General features: G+C 45.5%; 1 protein-coding gene across 3 annotated transcripts in view; it reads left to right on the top strand.

Moving 5' to 3' along the window:
• The window catches only part of tymp (thymidine phosphorylase), an 88,078-nt gene that overhangs the window by 18,716 nt on the left and 53,516 nt on the right, over window positions 1-15,846 (top strand). For all 3 annotated transcript variants that reach the window (XM_060843133.1, XM_060843132.1, XM_060843134.1), the window contains one exon: window positions 10,292-10,350. The gene's annotated coding sequence lies outside the window, so the exon portion shown is untranslated. The remainder of the gene's footprint in view (window positions 1-10,291; window positions 10,351-15,846) is intronic.

A 15,846-nucleotide genomic window follows, 5' to 3' on the forward strand; every position in this document is an offset into this window, starting at 1 on the left:
GAAATGCCGACTTCTCCATCTCCTGATGCTGCCTGTGTTCTCCCAGCTTCCTGCTTGTCTGCCTTATGAGTATTCCCAGCTCCACTCTGGGATTTGAGATGCATGTGCTGACAAATGTTCTGAGGAAGGGTCCCTGGTTAACCCTGCTTTCTCTCCACAGATGCTGCCAGACCTGTTGAGTTTCTCGAGCAATTTCTGCTTCAGTTTCAGATCTCCAGCATCCACAGTTCTTTGTTTTATTGAGAGGTTTTCATCACCAAACACTGTTGGGAAGGTGAGGAAATAAGGCTAAGGACTGAGCCTTGGTCAGAACTTGAGCAAACAGCCATAGGGTCCGTCCTAGCTCAGCACAAGCGTTCACTGGAAATAACAGGAGGAAGGATATGACGTGCATTAATATGTGCAGCGGTGGGTTTCCCCTTTTGGAGAGAACCCTGGGTCCAGGTAATGGCTAATGACAGGTCAGGGGATGAAATCTGATACCATCCTCAACCCCAACTCAGCACCTTGCACAGGAGGACAGAGTGGCTTATTGCCTGGCCCTTTCTACAAGTCACAGCATCAAGTACTACTCAGGAGTGGGATTAATGAGAGAACACGGAAATGTGACAGGACGGTGAAAGAGCTGAAGCATGGAAGAGTTCCTTCACCATCTCCACTTACACAGGGAGCTCGCACTTAACTGGAAGGGGCTGGGATGTTTATTATCCAGAGACTGCTTCCGTCTCTGCCCTTGGGAAGGTGCCCACTGAGAGGCAGCGGTTTCTATACCCACCTTTTGTCCTGGTCAAAGATTTGAACTCCCGCGTCTCTTGCCTCCGGCTCTCAGAGATCAGTGATGGTGTCCCCCAGGGGTGGAGGGGAGGGGGTGGGAAATGGCTATTGTCAGCACGGTCTCCCAGCAACCCCTGTGTAAAGATTGATGACTAAACCTGATCAATTTCTTAGCTAACAATGCGAAGTATGAAAAAAGGCATGGTTTCGGCTCGGCTCCCGGGTGAATTGCGGGGAGCTTCAGTTCCCCCTCGCCCCTCCCCAACAATGTACTCAATATCCTTGCACTACCTGAAATCGCCCTGATGATTCCAGAATCAGAAATTGCTGGAAAAGCTCCGCAGGTCTGGCTGCGTCTGTGGAGAGAAATCACAGTTCACCTTTCCGGGTCCGGTCATCCTTCCCCAGAACTGGTTGTAGCTGGGAAAGGGTTGGTATATGTGTGTGTTCATGATAAGGTAGGGAGGAGAGTGTCCCATAGGTGGATATGGAGCCCAGAGAGAGCAGCAGCAGCTGGGCAGACTGTCAGAGCAGGTACCCAGAGCCTTCAACTTGTCACTAAGCTGCCAGGAACATCCACGGGAGTCAGCACCAAATGGCATTTCTGGGCACAACCCATGCCAGTAACCACGTGCGGCTCCCGTCCATGGGCATGGACATCCAACATTATCAACCCCTTGATCGTCTGGGCACCTCTCTGATTGCAGGACATTTAGGAAGCACAGAGCTGCATTGCTTGGAACACCAGCATTTAGCAATGAAATGTAAGAGTAACAAGAAGATGGAGTACTGGGCTAATGGTCAGATACTTGGTAGTGTGGATGAGCAGAGGGATCTTGGTGTCCATGTACACGGATCTCTGAAAGTTGCCACCCAGGTAAATAATGCTGTGAAGAAGGCATATGGCGTACTGGCCTTTATTGGTAGAGGAATTGAGTTCCGGAGTCCTGAGGTCATGTTGCAGTTGTATAAGACTCTGGTGTGGCCACATCTGGAGTATTGTGTGCAGTTTTGGTCGCCATACTATAGGAAGGATGTGGACGCACTGGAACGGGTGCAGAGGAGGTTTACCAGGATGTTGCCTGGTATGTAGGAAGATCGTATGAGGAAAGGCTGAGGCACTTGGGGCTGTTCTCATTGGAGAAAAGAAGGCTTAGGGGTGACTTGATAGAGGTGTACAAGATGATTAGGGGTTTAGATAAGGTTGACCATGAGAACCTTTTTCCACGTACGGAGTCAGCTATTACGAGGGGGCATAGCTTTAAATTAAGGGGTGGTAGGTATAGGACAGATGTTAGGGGTAGTTTCTTTACTCAGCGAGTCGTGAGTTCATGGAATGCCCTACCAGTAGCAGTGGTGGACTCTCCCTCTTTATGGGCATTTAAACGGGCATTGGATAGGCATATGGAGGATAGTGGGCTAGTGTAGGTTAGGTGGGCTTGGATTGGCGCAACATCGTGGGCCGAAGGGCCTGTACTGCGTTTTATTTTTCTATGTTCTGTGTTCTATATTCTATGTTCTATGAAAGGCTGCTAGTGGGAGATAAAAGGGCCTGGCTTATCAGACTGGAGGCCTGTGACCAGCAGTGTGCCACAGGGATCGGGACTGCGGCCATTTTTGTTTGTCAATTCTACAAATGATTTGGATGAGAATATAGGACAACCGGTTAGTAAGTTTGTGGGTTACATCAGAATTGGTGGCATAATATTACAAAGAGATCACATGATTAATTGGGTCACTGGGCTGAGGAGTGGCAAATGGAGTTTAATTTGGAAGAATGTAAGGTATTGCATTTTGGTAAAACAAATAAGAACAGGACATACACAACTAATGGTAGGTCTCTGGGTGTGTTGTAGGTCAGAGAGACCTAGGGGTTCAGGTACATAATTCTTTGAAATTTGTTTCGTGTATGTCAGGCTGGTTAAAAAGACATTTAGCATGCTTGCCTTCCTTGCTCAGACTTTTCAGTACAGGAGTTGGGACATTGTGTTAAGGATGTACAGGATGTTGGTGAGGCCTTTTTTGGAGTATTGTATGCAGTTCTGGTTGCCCTGCTACATGAAGGATATTATTGAACTGGAGAGGGTTCAGAGAAGATTTACCAGGAAGTTGCCTGGAATGGAGAGATGGAGCTATAAAAATAGGCTGGGACTATTTTTATTAGACTATAGGAGGTTGAGGGGAGACCTTACAGAGGTTTATAAAATCATGAGATGCAGAGATAGGGTGAATAGCAAAGGCCATTTCCATAAGGTGGGGGAGTTCAAAACTAGGGGGCATATCTTTAAGATGAGAGGAGAAAGTTTTAGAAAGGATGTGAGGGGCAATTATTTTAAACAGAAATTGGTTAGTGTGTAGAATGAATTTCAAGAGGAAGTGCAGGCAGTGTTACAGCATTTAAAAGACATTTGGATAAGAATATGAATAAGATTTTTGATTTGATTTATTTTTGTCACATGTACCTAACTATAGTGAAAAGTTATGTTCTGTGAGTGGTACAGGCAGATCATGATAAACAAGGACATTCAGATCATAAGGTGCTTAGACAGAACAAGGCATACAATGTTACAGTTGCAGAAGGACATGCATAAAAGTAAAGTTAGCATTAGATTTGAAATAAAAGAGGTCCGTTCCACAGTGTAGTAACAGCAGGAAGAAACTGTTTGTGTGTGTGTTGACAGAAGAGATTGGAAGAGAGCATTACTGGGCCAGGGGGGGTCATTGTTAGCAGCTTTTCTGCAGCAATATGACGTGTGGATGCAGTCCATGGATGGGAAGTTCCCCTCTGTACTCGCCTAGGCTGTACACACAACTTTCTGCAGTTTCTTACAGTCCTGGGCAGAGCAGTTGCTGGACCAGGCCATTGTGCACCCATGTAGAATGCTTTCTGTAGTGCATCTCAAAAAGTTGCTGAGGGTCCTTCTGGACAGGCTGAATTTCTCAAGCTGCCTGAGGCAAACGCAGCATTGTTGTGCCATCTTGACCATCGCATCTTATAGAAAGTCCAGGCCAGATTGTTGATGATCATCGCTCGTAGGAACGTGACGTTCTCGACCATCTCCAGCTCAGCTCCATTGATGTAGATAGGGACATGCTTCCAGAAGTCAATGATCAGAACTTTTTTTTTGCCAACATTGAGAGAGGTTGCTATCATTGCACCGTGATACCAAGCACTTTATATCCTTCCTGTGTTCTGACTCATCATTGTTTGATATTCGGCCTCCAACAGTGGTGTCGTCAACAAACTTACAGATGGCAGTCGTATGAGATTTGGCTGCAAAATCACATGTGTACAGGGAGAACAGTAGGGGGCTGAGTACACATCCTTGTAGGCTGTCAGTGTTGAGGATTATTGTGGAGGTGGTAGAGCACAGACCGAGGTTTCAGAGTTTAGAGATTAGTCTAGTAGGGATTATGGTGTTGAGTGCAGAGCTGTAGTCAATGATTAGGAGCCTGACATAGGTGTCCTTGTTATCCAACTGTTCCAAGAATGAGTGTAGGGATAGGGTGATGGCATCTACTGTGGACCTGTTACACCAGTGGGCAAACTGCAGAGGATTGAGGCAGGCTGGGAGGCTGCAGTTGGCTGTGACCAACTTCTCGAAGCACTTCATAATTATGAAGGTCACAGCCACATGGCATTAGTCATTGAGGCACGTTGCATGTGTTTTCTTTGGTACTGGGATGAAGGTGGTCTTCTTATTAAAGTAAGTGGGAACTTCAGGTCTTAGCAAGGACAGGTGAAAGATGTCAGCGAATACTCCTGCCAGCTGGTCCGTGCAGGATCTGAGTGCACAGCCGGGGACTCCATCTGGGCCATTCACTTTCCTCAGGATCACTGTCAAGGCCAATCTGACATCTGCAGCGGGGACTGAAGGAACAGATGCATCATGGGCTGACTGGGCAGGAGACACCATGTCACTGACTTTCTGTTTGAACCCAGTGTAAAATGACTTGAGTACATCAGGGAGGGATGTATTTTTGACCGCTAATCTGTTGGCTTCCGTTTGTAGCCAATCTTGTCATGTAGGCTTTCGCACAGACGGCAGGTGTCCATGCAGTTAGTTTGAGTCTCTAACTTAATCCAGTATTGCCTCGTGGCATCACTAATGGCCTTGCAGAGGTCCGATCTGGATTTCCTGTATAGGTCCAGGTCATCCAACCTGAACGTGTCAGACCTGGTCTTCAGCAGGGAATGAATTTCAGTTCATCCGATTGGGAAACACATGGATTGATTTCTTTGGCATAGTTTCGTTTACACATTTGCTCATGAAGTCCATGACATGGTGGCGTACTTATCTAGGTTGGCTGCTGAATATGGTGCGGTGCACCAAATCCAAGCAGACCCAAATAAGCTCTTCGACTGCCACAGACCAGCATTGAACTACTTCCTCTACTGTGTCCTCTTGTTTAAATTTCTAAGATGGGAGGAGGAACACAGCATTGTGATCTGATTTTCCAAAATGTAGATGGGGTATGATGCATCTTTGATGGTTGTGTAGTAGTGGTCAGGGATGGTTGGCCCCCTAGTGGGGCAGGAGATGTGTCGGCAGTATTTTGGCAGCATCCTCTTGAGGTCATCAGTCATGATAAATAAAGCCTTGGTGAATTTCATCTCCAGAGTATTTGTAGCAGGGTCAGTTTCATCCAGAGCATTCTTCATCTCCACAGGGGGTGGGATGTCGACTGTTGTCAGGATGGCGGAGGTGAACCCGTGTGGCAGGTAGTAGGGATGGCATTTCGCTGGAAGATAATCTATGTCCAGGGAGCACTAACTCACCAGGGTCCCCACGTCTGAGCACCAGAAGGTGGTGATTAGGAGGCAGATGTTCCCGCCTTTTGGCTTACCTGAGGCTGCTGTGCGTAGCAGGAGTGAGCCATGTCTCCATAAAACAGAGGACACAGCATTCGCTGTCACAACACTCCCACAATTAGCAATGTTTGGAGAGATACAGGGCAAATGCAGGCAAGTGGGAGTAGTTTAGTTTGGGAAAATGGTAGGTGTGGACTAGTTGGACAGTACGGCGACACGGTGGCACCGTGGTTAGCACTGCTGCCTCACAGCGCCAGAGACCCGGGTTCAATTCCCGACTCAGGTGACTTACTGTGTGGAGTTTGCACATTCTCCCCGTGTCTGCGTGGGTTTCCTCCGGGTGCTCCGATTTCCTCCCACAGTCCAAAGATGTGCAGGTCAGGTAAATTGGCCATGCTAAATTGCCCATAGTGTTAGGTAAAAGGGGTAAATGTAGGGGAATAGGTGGGTTGCGCTTCGGCGGGTCGGTGTGGACTTGTTGGGCCGAAGGGCCTGTTTCCACACTGTAAGTAATCTAATCTAATCTGTAAGTAATCTAATCTAATTTGTCTATGTTCATAGTAGGACCTGTTTCCATGCTGTATAACTGTGTGACAGGTACCCAGTTCACAGACTGTTCTAGAAGCAGGGGGCAGATATCCAGTGAATAGCTCATTATTTCAGGAACTGCATGTGGTCAGATGCGAGGACTGATGTAAGGATGGGGTAGTAGTTAATGATAAGTATGGTAAGTTACAGTGAGAAATCTCACCAGGACATACAGCAAGAGACCCTTTAGAATACTTGACACAACTCATACTCAGCCAAAAAAGTAAGATACAAACAAGTTTCTCTGCCATTTTTTTAAATTCCATTTTTAGCTTCTTCTGTCTCTGCTTATACTGGGCCCATATTTATTTCTGCTGATTTTTTTTGTCCTTTTTCCATACACATGGAGGGTTGGTTTGACTAGACTTTAAAACAGTCCGGATGCAAAAAGGAAGCTGCAGCCACTGAATGGGTATTGATTTCAGCACCCTCTTACAAACCTTTTGACCATGTCTCAGACCGCCCCTTGAGATATCGTTCCAAACCAGAGTCACTGCCTTTCCCCCAAATCACTCCCGCTTACATCTCCGTTAGTACCCGACTCCATCACCCACCAGCTCTAATTTGCATTAATCCCTCACACAGCGTGCGGCGATCTTTCATTCTGTTAGCCTGCGTGCTGATAATTCCTCATGGATAGCCCGTTTTGAGATGCTGCATCTGTTCTGAATCTATCCCATTTAGCGTGGTGGTCATGGCTCACAATCCATGAGAAGGCAGACCTTAGTGTGACAATAGATTGTTGCTTCAACAGGATTATGCAGTAGGCTAGAAATACTGTCATGGGCAAATGTGTCTGTAGTAGGCAGGATGAAGGATAATTAGATTTTTCCCTTGTGTTAATTCTTTTACCCGCTACTGTAGGCTGTGTCTGTGTAGTATTCATGATTTGGAGATGCCAGTGTTGGACTGGGGTGTACAAAGTTAAAAATCACCAGGTTATAGTCCAACAGGTTTAATAGGAAGCACATTCCTTCATCAGGTGCACAACAACCTGATGAAGGAGCGTCGCTCCGAAAGCTAGTGTGCTTCCAATGAAACCTGTTGAACTATAACCTGGTGTTATGTGATTTTTAACTCTGTGGTATGTTCTTCAGGACTCAGGCAGTTTATTCAGTAGCCGTGCTCCTGAGCGACTCGCAGTGATGAGCGCTCCACGTTCCATACCCAGAATACATCTGTGCTCTTGCCAACCTCAGTCCTTCTTCCAAGTCGTGTTTAACATGGAATACTGATTCATCAGTTGAGAGAGAATGTAGGTAGTAATGAGCAAGAGGTTTGCATGTTCATATTTGACCTGATGCCTTGACACTGATGGGGCTTGAGTCATCACTGAGGAGTCCAATGTCGTTGTCTCTCCACTCCACACCACTGTGATGTCACCTCTAGGGGCTCTGTCAGTTAATATTAAAGTAGACAGAGACCAAGAAATGTCTCTGCTCTCATATTTTGATGATTAATAGGAGGCTTTAACTGACTTTTAGTTTAAAATAATAAATGGAGTCATGAGGCTAAATATAAAGTGGAGTGATTTTCTCTGGTGGATAAATCCAGAGCAAAGGGGTGAAACTTAAAATTAATAGCCTTGTTTGAGTGAAATCAGGAAATATCTGCAACTAAAGTGTTATGGAAATCTAGAACTCTGCTTTCAAAGGCCTGTAGATATTGGGAGACTATTGAAATATTTTAAATTGAGATTTGTGCACTTTGGTAAGAAGCACAAATGTGAAGCTAAGTGATTGATCGGCCATGATCACACTGAGTGAGAAGCACAAGTCACACGGTCTGCAACGAAACCAGAACTTGAAATAAAACCCTGTGGGTGGGTCTGCTAATGCATTTGGGAGCAGTTCAAACCACTTCGGCTCAGTGAAGGTCACAGACCGTTAGTGCAACAGGCACCCTGCATAATATAGTACAGGAGCCAAGGTAGACGGAGTTCAGTCATGTTGAGTTTCAAGGGAGTAAGTTGTGGTAGGATGACCTCTACTTTAATGCTAGGAGTATTATAGGTAAGACAGACAAGTTAAGGATCAAAACGTGTGGTGCTGGAAAAGCACAGTCAGTCAGCACCTGAGGAGCAGGAGAGTTGATGTTTCAAGCATCAGCTGAAAATGTGTTGCTGGAAAAGCGCAGCAGGTCAGGCAGCATCCAAGGAGCAGGAGAATCGACGTTTCGGGCATGAGCCCTTCTTCAGGAATGAGGAGAGTGTATCCAGCAGGCTAAGGTAACAGGTAGGGAGGAGGGACTTGGGGGACGGGCATTGGAAATGCGATAGGTGGAAGGAGGTAAAGGTGAGGGTGATAGGCAGGAGTGGGGGTGGGTCAGGAAGAGAGGTCAGGAAGAAGATTGCAGATTAGGAAGATGGTGCTGAGTTTGAGTGTTGGGACTGAGACAAGGTGGGGGGAGGGAAAATGAGGAAACTGGAGAAATCTGAGTTCATCCCTTGTGGTTGGAGGGTTCCTAGGCGGAAGATGAGGCACTCTTCCTCCAGCCGCCGTGTTACTATGGTCTGGCGATGGAGGAGTCCAAGGATCTGCATGTCCTTGGTGGAGTGGGAGGGGGAGTTGAAGTGTTGAGCCACGGGGTGGTTGGGTTGGTTGGTCCGGGTGTCCCAGAGGTGTTCTCTGAAACGTTCCGCAAGTAGGCGGCCTGTCTCCCCAATATAGAGGAGGCCACATCGGGTGCAGTGGATGCAGTAAATGATGTGTGTGGAGATGCAGGTGAATTTGTGGCAGATATGGAAGAATCCCTTGGGGCCTTGGAAGGAGGTAAAGGGGGAGGTGTGGGCGCAAGTTTTGCATTTCTTGCGGTTGCAGGGGAAGGTGCCTGGAGTGGAGGTTGGGTTGGTGGAGGGTGTGGACCTGATGAGGGAGTCATGGAGGGAATGGTCTTTTTGGAATGCTGATAGGGGAGGGGAGGGAAATATATCCCTGGTGGTAGGGTCTGTTTGGAGGTGGCAGAAATGACGGCGGATGATACGATGTATATGGAGGTTGGTGGGGTGGTAGGTGAGGACCAGTGGGGTTGGTGGCGATTGGAGGGGCGGGGCTCAAGGGCAGAGGAGCGGGAAGTGGAGGAGATGTGGTGGAGAGCATCGTCGATCAATTCTGGGTGGAAATTGTGATCTTTGAAGAAGGAGGCTGCAGGGAGGTGAGGTTGTTTAGTGCGTGTGTTCCAGATATAATCTCTGAAATGTTCTGCAAGTTGACGTCCTGTCTCCCCAATGGAGGGGAGACAACATTGAGAGCAACAGACACAGTAGATGAAGGTTTTGGATGTGCAGGAAAATCCTGTTGGATGTGGAAGGATCCACTGGGGCCTTGGACGGAGGGGAGAAGGGAGGTGTGGGCATAGGTTTTGCTCCAAGTAAGGATAGCAGTTTCCTTCCCTAAAGGACATTAACGAACCAGATGAGTTTTTCTGACAATTGGCAATGGATTCATGGTCATCACTAGACCCCTAATTCCAGAATTATTAAGACAGTGTTTGTTGACACCCACGACCCATAGACCATAATTTCTTTTGTTGATGCGATCTCTGGTTGTGGAAAAATGAACAACTTCAGAGGGGAGATTTATCTTCCCCTGTTCTGAAGAAGCCCTTGCACAGCTGATTGGAATTTATAAGCTCTGAGTTAAGGAAAGTTGAATGTACTCCATCATTGAAATGAAACACTCCAATCATGTTCTTCATGCAGGGAGAGCGAAAACATCCGTACTTTGATTGTTTCTGAATGGTCAGTGGCCATCAACTTTTAATAATTTTACAGGATGATTTATTTTGAAGTAATTTTGAACTTTATCCTCCTGTTAGCTCATTCCCACCCCCGGCACCTAGCAGCTGATTGGACAATATGTCTGGCTGCAAGCCACCTAAAAGTCACCTTTAAGATAATTCGATTACAATTGTATTCGTAAATCTTCCGAGATGTCAAACTGTCTGTTTTATCTGTCTTGGGTGTCTTTCTGTTTCGAAGTGGAAAGGAACTGTGTGAGATCCAAATTGAGAAGACTTTTTATGGAGCAACATTCTACTCTGTGAAACAGGATCAGAATTTGAAAAACACAGATCTAAATTTCTCAAAATTGTTTTTATCTTTTGTTACTCTCACAGCCTTGGAATCATATACAGTGAAATACAGATTATTCAAATCTGCTCTTGGACAGACACAGGTAGGTTCTCTCCTGCTCAATGTCGCTTTTTCATTTTGTTACTGTATCTGATTCGTATCTAGAACAGTATAAGATCGTGGGTAACTTATAACAGTGTTCAGCATTCGATTTTGATTCGCACCTTGCAAGATTCTTCCTTAGTTGCTTGGCACAGTGGCTCAGTGGTTAGCACTGCTGCCTCACAGCACCAGGGTCCCAGGTTTGATTCCAGCCTCAGGTGACTGGAGTTTGCACATTCTCCCTGTGTCTGCATGGATTTCCTCCGGGTGCTCTGGCTTCCTCCCACAGTCCAAAGATGGGCAGATCAGGTGAATTGGCCATGGGAAACTGCCCATAGTGCTAGGTGCATTAGTTAGGGGGAAATGGGTCTGGGTGGGTTAATCTTCGGAGGGTTGGTGTTGACTGGTTGGGCCAAAGTCCTGTTTCCACTCTGTTTATGAGTTAGACTGCCTTAGGCTTTAGGACTCTGGGTCCAGTCTGGGCTTTTAAAATTCTGCTCCCTTAGTTTATACTGTCTCTAGTCTTATCTCTATTGTCTGACTCTTGGATGTTCCAACAAATTTTTATTGTTATACTATCATACATAATACTGATTTATTTCATACTGCTCTCAAGTGCAGATAATTCCATCCTCTCCTCATAGTCTTGATAGTGTATGACTGCTGATATCAGTGCTATATTACCTTATATATCATCATGCCATTAAACAAACATTTTCAATTTTATAATTACACAGGCTAGCAATTAGCAACCTGACTTTTGCACTGTCCCCAGGACTTTGAATGGAATCAAACTTATTACTGGCTAGAACATGACTCAGCATTTATGATTTTTATTTTACCGATCAATTATTTCATCTCCATTTTCTGTTCACTGATTTGATTACCACTCAATATTTCAATTTCTCCTCCAACTACCTTGACATTCATTCTTTAGATATATATCTCTAAATTAGAATCATCAAACCATGGAATTTTACACAGCCGAAAGAGGACATTCAGCCATCCTGTCTGTACCGGGTCCCAAAACAGCTACCTGGCTAGTCCCTCTTTTGAAACTTCCTATGGAATCTGCCTCCATCACTCTCCCCAGCTGCACAGGCCAAACCCTAGCAACGTTCTGAGTAAAGAAGTTTCTCCTCATCTCATTCCTGGCTGTGTTGCTGACATCTTGAAATTGTTGCATTTCGCTGTAAACTTTTTGCTATAAGTTCTGTGTCTTACAACCTCGTACTCCATAACCACCTGATGAAGGAGCAATGCTCCGAAAGCTAGTGTGCTTCCAATTAAACCTGTTGGACTGTAACCTGGTGCTGTGTGATTTTTAACTTTGAAATTGTGACCAATTGTTGCTGAAGTACTAACTAGCGGAAACCGAATATCCTTCCTTACCCTGTTAAAATTGTTCAAACTTTTGAACACCTCAGTGAGGTATCCTCTTATTTTGTTCAAGGAGAATAAGTCCTATTTCTCTCATCTCTCCTTGTATCTAAAATCCCTCATTCCCGGTATTATTCCAGTAAATCTCGCTCCAGGGTTTTAGTATCCGAACACAGTTCTTCAATTATGGTCTAACCAATGATTTATAGAGGTGTAGCATCACTTTCTTGCTTTTATACTCTATGTCTCTATTTATAAACCTAAGGATCCTATAAAACGTTTTAAACAAATGTTTCAACTTGCCTGGCCTTCAGAAATCATGCATTTGAACCCTGAGCTCCCTCTGCTCCTGTATTCCCCTCAAGTTGTGCCATTGAGCCTGTATTGTCATGCCATGTTTCTCCTAACAAACTGCATTACCTCACATTTCTCTGCATTGAAATGCAGGTGTCTGCCTATTTGGCCAACTTGTCAATGCCCCTCTGGAGGCGAAAGTGGATACTGCAGATGCTGGAGATTAGAGTCAAGCTTAGAGTGGTCTGGAAAAGACTGCAGGTCAGGCAGCATCCGAGGAACAGGAAAATCGACGCTTCGGGCAAAAGCCCTTCATCGGGAATGAAGCTGGGAGCCATGGGATGGAGAGATAAATGGAAGGGGAGGTGGGGCTGGGGGAAGGAGCTGAGAGTGCAATAGGTGGATGGAAATGGGGGTAAAGGTGATAGGTCGGAGAGGAGGGTAGAGCGGGTAGGTGAGAAGGAAGATTGGCAGGTAGGAAAGGCCATGAGGACAGTGCTGAGCTGGAAGTTTGAAACTGGGCTATGGTGGAGGGAAGGAAAATGAGGAAGCTGGTGAAGTCTATATTGATGCCCTGGGGTTGAAGATGAGGTGCTCTTCCTCCATGTGTCAGGTGGTGAGGGAATGGTGATGGAGGAGGCCAGGACCTGCATGTCCTTGGCAGAGTGAGAGGGAGAGTTGAAATGTTTGACCACGGGATAGTGGGGTTGATTTGTGCTGGTGTCCCGGAGATGTTCTCTGAAGTGCTCTGCGAGAAGGAGTCCGGTCTCCCCACTGTAGAGGAGACCGCATCAGGAGCAACGGATACAGTAAATGACATTGGTGGATGTGCAGGTGAAATTTTGATGGATGTGGAAGTCTCCTTTGGGGCCTTGGATGGAGGTGAGGGAGGAGGTGTGGGCACAAGTTATGCAATTCCTGCGGTGGCAGGTGATTCTGAAGTCACTCGGCATCGTCCTCACAATTCACTGTTTTCCCTAGCTAAGTATCATGCGTAAATTTAGAGATTGTGTCCTCAGCACCCTTTCCCAAATTGTTTATATAAATCAGAAAAGCAAGGGCCCTAAAACCAATCCCTGGGGAACACCTCTTTTAACTCATTTCCAAATTGCAGAATTCCCATCAATACCAACCGTCTGTTTCCTGTCTTCTAATCCCTGTTGCCAAGGACTCATCGATCCTAAACATTTCTAATTTGCTAACTGACTCCATATGCCATTATTAGATTAGATTACTTACAGTATGGAAACAGGCCCTTCGGCCCAACAAGTCCACACCGACCCGCCGAAGCGCAACCCACCCATACCCCTACATATACCCCTTACCTAACACTACGGGCAATTTAGCATGGCCAATTCACCTGACCCGCACATCTTTGGACTGTGGGAGGAAACCGGAGCACCCGGAGGAAACCCATGCAGACACGGGGAGAACGTGCAAACTCCACACAGTCAGTCGCCTGAGGCCATTTGATAAGATCCCTTTGCAATCTTAGAAAGCCTTCTTCACTGTTTATTATGCCACCAGTTTTGGTCTCATCCACAAACTTATTCACCGTGCCTTCTATGTTCTCATCCAAATCATTTATATAAATGACAAACAAAAGAGGACCCAAAACTGACCCCTGTCGAACACTGCTGGTAACAGGTCTCCAGTCTGAAAAGCCACCCTCCACCATCAATCTCTGTCTTGCTGATAAGCTAATTATGTATCCAATTGCCAAGCTCACCACGAAACCTACCTGACCTACCTGATTTATTCATTAATCCACCTTGTGAAAGGCTTTACTAAAGTCCAGTTAAACAACATCTACAGCTCTGCCCTCATCAATCTTTTCGGTAACTTCATCAAAAATCTCAATCAAGTTTGAGAGACGCATTTTCCCTCGCACAAAACCATGCTGACTCTTCCTAATCAATTTTTGCCTCTCTCCAAATGTCCATAAATCCTATCTTTTAAAATTACCTCCAACATTTTATCCACAACTGTAGTCAGACTCACAGATGTATAGTTCCCTGGTTTCTCCTTACAATCTTTTCTTAAATGATGGAGGAACATGAGCAACCGTCCAGTTATCAGGCCCCTCACCCATAGTTATAGATGATGCAAATATTTCTACAAGGGGCCTCACAATTTTCTCCCTTGCTACCCACAATGTTTGAGAATACATTTGATTACATCCCAGGGATCTATCCACCTTTATATTTTCCAACACGTCCAGAACATCCTCTTCTGTAATATGAAGGGTTTTTAAAACTTCAATGGATATTTCCCTGCATTCTCTACCCTCCATTTCTTCATCCACAATAAATACTACTTCTCCTGAAGGTTTCCATAATTTGCCTACAAATGCTCTCTTCTAGTTCCTCTCCATTATTTGAAGATCTATAATGAATACCTAACGAGGTCACTACACCCTTCCTGTTTCTCACCTCGATCTGTATAAATTCTAATTGAGCAACTGCACCTGGTTCAAGGGAAATGATAGTATTTTTGACCAAGATTGCTACACTTGCTTTCTTTTTACCCACCCTGTTTTTACTAAACGTTTGATAGAACCTGCAATGTTAAAAATCCATTCTGTTATGGCTGGAGCCACGTTTCTGTCAATGCTACTACATCATTTACTTACCAACAATTTAATCCTGTCCTCATCTCCTTTTTGCCCATTGGAAGGACATCATTTCTTTCTTCACTGTTAACACTCAATCCTTCCCTCATTTCCTTCTCCCTCTTCCTCATTTTCTCTCTTTTTCCCTCAGCAGGACTTCTAAAATTAGACTCATAAGTCATCTCATTCCCTTGCCTTTCAAGTTTAAATCCACCCTTACTGCACGACTTACTCTCTCAGCCAGGAGATTAGTTCCTTTCTGCTCAGGTGAATACTATCTCTTCTGAACATCTTTATTCTGTCCCAAAAGTGATCCCAAAAATCTAAGCCCTTCCCTTCTACACCAACCTTCTGCACTTAATTCCTTGATCTGCCTTTGTCTAAATGGTAAATGACAAAGGTGATATTTCTAAGATTACTGCCCTGGAGATCCTGCATTTCACCCTACTCCCTAACTCTTGAAAACTGATCTTGGCACATTATCCAAAATATCCCTCCCAATGCCATGGTTCCCACATGAACAGCAACCACTGGTTGGTTCTTTCTCCCTTTCCCGAATATTATCCAGCTGTTCCATTATGTCCTGAATCCTTGCATTGAAGAGGCAACAGACCAAGAGAGACTACTGATCTTGGCTGCACACTCAGCTGTCTATCCCTCAAATTATTGAATCCACTACAGCCACTTTTTTAAGCTACTTATCAGCCTCTATCTCTCTTTTCCCAGAGTAGCCTTGGGTACCATGGCACTGTGGTTTTCTCTCTAGTTACCCACCTCCAATCAGTTGTGTTGCTCACTAAATAGGAATCGAAAATTTCAGACCTGTTAGTCAGCTCCAAGGAGCCCTGAGTTTCCTGGACTTTTGGTGAATGGTCACCCACTTTCCTGCCATCTCTACACTCCTGGCCTGCCCATCCCATGTGGAGTGACCACCTTCTGGTTGTTTCAGAAACCTCTCCCCTTCCTGTATGTTCCGCAATGGAAGGAGTTGCTGCTCTAAATCAGCCACATGCTGTTCAAGGACTACTACCCTCTGGCACTTCAGGCAGATGACCTGGATGCCTGTGGATCCAAAACCTCCCATCATTCATGCCACATACATCACAAGCTTGCCCAGCGACCCTGCCATCTTCATTGGTCAAGACGATGCATTCTTCTGAGACTCTGCTGTTTCTAACACACAAACAAATGTTTGAAACAGACCCCACCCCC

This window comes from Hemiscyllium ocellatum, chromosome 23 (genome assembly GCF_020745735.1).
Source record: "Hemiscyllium ocellatum isolate sHemOce1 chromosome 23, sHemOce1.pat.X.cur, whole genome shotgun sequence".
Taxonomy (NCBI): Eukaryota; Metazoa; Chordata; class Chondrichthyes; order Orectolobiformes; family Hemiscylliidae; genus Hemiscyllium; species Hemiscyllium ocellatum.